We start from the raw sequence: 5,000 nt of genomic DNA on the forward strand, positions 1-5,000 counted from the left end.
CGAGCTTTTTAACCGCAACAACTTTAATATACGCTATTGGAGCTGGAATTACCGCGGCTGCTGGCACCAGACTTGCCCTCCAATAGATACTCGTTAAAGGATTTAAAGTGTACTCATTCCGATTACGGGGCCTCGGATGAGTCCCGTATCGTTATTTTTCGTCACTACCTCCCCGTGCCGGGAGTGGGTAATTTGCGCGCCTGCTGCCTTCCTTGGATGTGGTAGCCGTTTCTCAGGCTCCCTCTCCGGAATCGAACCCTGATTCCCCGTTACCCGTTACAACCATGGTAGGCGCAGAACCTACCATCGACAGTTGATAAGGCAGACATTTGAAAGATGCGTCGCCGGTACGAGGACCGTGCGATCAGCCCAAAGTTATTCAGAGTCACCAAGGCAAACGGACCGGACGAGCCGACCGATTGGTTTTGATCTAATAAAAGCGTCCCTTCCATCTCTGGTCGGGACTCTGTTTGCATGTATTAGCTCTAGAATTACCACAGTTATCCAAGTAACGTGGGTACGATCTAAGGAACCATAACTGATTTAATGAGCCATTCGCGGTTTCACCTTAATGCGGCTTGTACTGAGACATGCATGGCTTAATCTTTGAGACAAGCATATGACTACTGGCAGGATCAACCAGGGAGCTGCGTCAACTAGAGCTGAGCAGCCGGCCGCCCGGGAGTGTGTCCCGGGGGCCCGCGCGAACACGCAAGCGTCCGCTCAATTATTCTGCAAACAGGAGGAGGCTGAGCTCCCCTGCACAACACACCTCGAAACCCTCTCAGGTCCCGGCGGCGCGCAGCGCCGTCCTAAGTACTTGGTCGGGTTCGAGAGAGGCGCAATCGCCCGGAGTTAGGCGAGTAGACGCTTTAGGTGCGACCACCCGTGCTCCCAACTGAGCTTGCCGCTGCCGACAGAGGCCCGGGAGCGTGCTGTCGTGGCATTGCCGGCGGGAGACAACACGCGCCACCTACGGTGACCGGCAGCTCCAACGCCAGCGCCACAGAAGGACAAAAGCCCCACTTGGGTGCCGAAGCGAACTCTCCCAGCACAGCGCACGCGCCAACACGTCCGCACAGCTGCGATACAAACCACCTGCGAGAACCGCTGGGGCGACCGAGCAGCAGACGGCGTCGCGGCGCCGAGCGCCGGGCGGCGGCGCATCCTCAGCGCACACAGTCCTCAATCGGACCAGCACACTGCAGATGGCCACCGCGCTTCGCACCGGGCCCGCGAGGACCTGCTTTGGCCGCAAGGCGCCGGGAGCAGGGGGCGCCGGCGCGCAGCTGCGCCGCCTGCCGCGTCCGTCGGCCGGCGCGCCTGCCACTGGCCGCCCCCACCAGCCGGCTGTAGCGCGTGCGCCCACGCACCGCGCTGCCAGCACGCCGGGCGGCCCCCCCTCACCGGCCGGGGACGGTCCCACCCAGCCACCGCCGCGTATCGCCTCACACCCAGATCCCCTTTCACGTTCGTGGGCATGGTGGGTCCCCTTTCACGTTCGTGGGCATGGTGGGTATCCCTGAAACAACCGGTTAATAGCTCGACCGATCGTCGCCAACACTGATTCACCTCTAGCGAGAACAACCGCACCACAACGGGTTACCTGTTGTTCATTTGCGTAACGTCACCAGCAAACGTAGACGTCCATCGCCATTTGCAACGAGTATTGCATGCCTGTGTCAGGTGTCACAACACACTACGTCTGCCCACATAGACGCAACAACATGTGCACGCCTCGAGAACACGTGGAAGGTAGCCCCCGTACGTATGCGGTGTCCATTGCGCGAACGACTGTCAGCCGGCCTCTGCAGGATGTCGCAGATGTGGAACGCGGTGCAACATGCTATCACGGTGTGTGAGAAGAGACGACTACGTCCGAATACACGCTCCACTACATCAACAGACTGCTCATGCTGATCGCCATCCAGGGCGTCCGTTCCTCCCACACGTCTGAATGGCGTACCACACTGCAATCCAGCTCTTATAGGGAGACGACACGTAGCTGCGTGCACAATATTTGGACTGTATGGTCTGCCGTTGCTAGGCGCAGTCGTCGTACGGTCACACATGTGCCACGATGTATCATTCAGTACATACGGACCAATGTGCAGTACAGTTTGTGGGTTTTGCGTACATCGGCGGACAGGTGACAGGCCGTACCACAACGTAGGCTGAGTACGTCGGCATGCGAAGGGCATTGAACATGCAAACTTCTCAACGACCAGCTTGCGAAGGCAGGGGGGAAGGGGGGGGGGGCATGTACGTCCTGCTGCTATCCACATTACAGTGTATAGCAGGAGCATGTGGAAAGTCAGCAACACCTGCAAGGTGTTTAACATGACGCGATACACAGGGGACCGGGCAGTGCGAATAGCGAACTATATTGCGAGGGTTGCGGTTAGGCAACACTACACTAATTTAACGAGTTGCATAACAATTACAGAGCAGGTTCAGCGACAACGTGCGTCAGGTTAAGGCGCAATATAGGTTAGGTTAAGGCACAACATGGGTTACGTTAAAGCACAAATTAGGTTACGTTAAAGCACAAATTAGGTTACGTTAAAGCACAAATTAGGTTACGTTAAAGCACAAATTAGGTTACGTTAAAGCACAAATTAGGTTACGTTAAAGCACAAATTAGGTTACGTTAAAGCACAAATTAGGTTACGTTAAAGCACAAATTAGGTTACGTTAAAGCACAAATTAGGTTACGTTAAAGCACAAATTAGGTTACGTTAAAGCACAAATTAGGTTACGTTAAAGCACAAATTAGGTTACGTTAAAGCACAAATTGGGTTACGTTAAGGCACAACATGGGTTACGTTAAGGCACAACATGGGTTACGTTAAGGCACAACATGGGTTACGTTAAGGCACAACATGGGTTACGTTAAGGCACAACATGGGTTACGTTAAGGCACAACATGGGTTACGTTAAGGCACAACATGGGTTACGTTAAGGCACAACATGGGTTACGTTAAGGCACAACATGGGTTACGTTAAGGCACAACATGGGTTACGTTAAGGCACAACATGGGTTACGTTAAGGCACAACATGGGTTACGTTGAGGCACAACATGGGTTACGTTGAGGCACAACATGGGTTACGTTGAGGCACAACATGGGTTACGTTAAGGCACAACATGGGTTACGTTAAGGCACAACATGGGTTACGTTAAGGCACAACATGGGTTACGTTGAGGCACAACATGGGTTACGTTGAGGCACAACATGGGTTACGTTGAGGCACAACATGGGTTACGTTGAGGCACAACATGGGTTACGTTGAGGCACAACATGGGTTACGTTGAGGCACAACATGGGTTACGTTGAGGCACAACATGGGTTACGTTGAGGCACAACATGGGTTACGTTGAGGCACAACATGGGTTACGTTGAGGCACAACATGGGTTACGTTGAGGCACAACATGGGTTACGTTGAGGCACAACATGGGTTACGTTGAGGCACAACATGGGTTACGTTGAGGCACAACATGGGTTACGTTGAGGCACAACATGGGTTACGTTGAGGCACAACATGGGTTACGTTGAGGCACAACATGGGTTACGTTGAGGCACAAATTAGGTTACGTTGAGGCACAAATTAGGTTACGTTGAGGCACAAATTAGGTTACGTTAAGGTACAATATGGGTTAGGTTAAGGTACAATATGGGTTAGGTTAAGGTACAATATGGGTTAGGTTAAGGTACAATATGGGTTAGGTTAAGGTACAATATGGGTTAGGTTAAGGCACAACATGGGTTAGGTTAAGGCACAACATGGGTTAGGTTAAGGCACAACATGGGTTAGGTTAAGGCACAACATGGGTTAGGTTAAGGCACAACATGGGTTAGGTTAAGGCACAACATGGGTTAGGTTAAGGCACAACATGGGTTAGGTTAAGGCACAACATGGGTTAGGTTAAGGCACAACATGGGTTAGGTTAAGGCACAACATAGGTTAGGTTAAGGCACAACATAGGTTAGGTTAAGGCACAACATAGGTTAGGTTAAGGCACAACATAGGTTAGGTTAAGGCACAACATAGGTTAGGTTAAGGCACAACATAGGTTAGGTTAGGGCACAACATAGGTTAGGTTAAGGCACAACATAGGTTAGGTTAAGGCACAACGTAGGTTAGGTTAAGGCACAACATAGGTTAGGTTAAGGCACAACATATGTTAGGTTAAGGCACAACATAGGTTAGGTTAAGGCACAACATAGGTTAGGTTAAGGCACAACATAGGTTAGGTTAAGGCACAACATAGGTTAGGTTAAGGCACAACATAGGTTAGGTTAAGGCACAACATAGGTTAGGTTAAGGCACAACATAGGTTAGGTTAAGGCACAACATAGGTTAGGTTAAGGCACAACGTAGGTTAGGTTAAGGTACAACGTAGGTTAGGTTAAGGTACAACGTAGGTTAGGTTAAGGTACAACGTAGGTTAGGTTAAGGTACAACGTAGGTTAAGGTACAACGTAGGTTAGGTTAAGGCGCAATGTAGGTTAGGTTAAGGTACGATATAGCTGAGGTTAAGGTACAATATCGCTTAGGTTAAGGTACACATTGTTGTAGGGAAAGGTGTATTTGGGGGGGGGGGCGGCAGGTTCGTTGATAGTGATTATCGTAAGTGCATGCCTGCGGGATCATCCGATTTGTCACGTCAGGATGCACTTGTGGCTCATGACAGGCGGCGCTCCGATTCCAAGGTTATGGCAGATGTGTGTCTTTCATTCCTGCCATTGTTTGTGTACTGTGACAGGAGGCAGTATTGTGATGTTGGGTGCACCCCTGTGTAGGACATGTGTGGGTGTTCGTGGCTTAACTGAGCAATGGCGGATGTCGGAAGGGTGGGATATTCTGTTTTGTGGGTGGACCTCCCGGTCTGGTTATGATAGTGTGGATTGTGTAATGTGGCGGAGAGGATGCACCGGATGTTCTTCCATGCTGGTGGTTAGATATTGTGTGTGTGCCTGTTAGAGGCAGAGAGTAGTG

At 51.1% G+C, this 5,000-nt stretch overlaps 1 non-coding gene across 1 annotated transcript in view; it reads right to left on the reverse strand.

Annotated features, from left to right (window-relative positions):
* LOC126436491 (small subunit ribosomal RNA) overlaps positions 1 to 646 on the reverse strand; it is a 1,909-nt gene extending 1,263 nt beyond the window's left edge. The window contains exon 1 of the ribosomal RNA XR_007580705.1: positions 1 to 646. This exon is cut by the window's left edge and continues 1,263 nt beyond it. This is a non-coding gene — a ribosomal RNA (small subunit ribosomal RNA).
* Positions 647 to 5,000: the final 4,354 nt, after the last annotated feature.

The sequence above is a fragment of the Schistocerca serialis genome, unplaced genomic scaffold (genome assembly GCF_023864345.2).
Source record: "Schistocerca serialis cubense isolate TAMUIC-IGC-003099 unplaced genomic scaffold, iqSchSeri2.2 HiC_scaffold_1237, whole genome shotgun sequence".
Lineage (NCBI taxonomy): Eukaryota > Metazoa > Arthropoda > Insecta > Orthoptera > Acrididae > Schistocerca > Schistocerca serialis.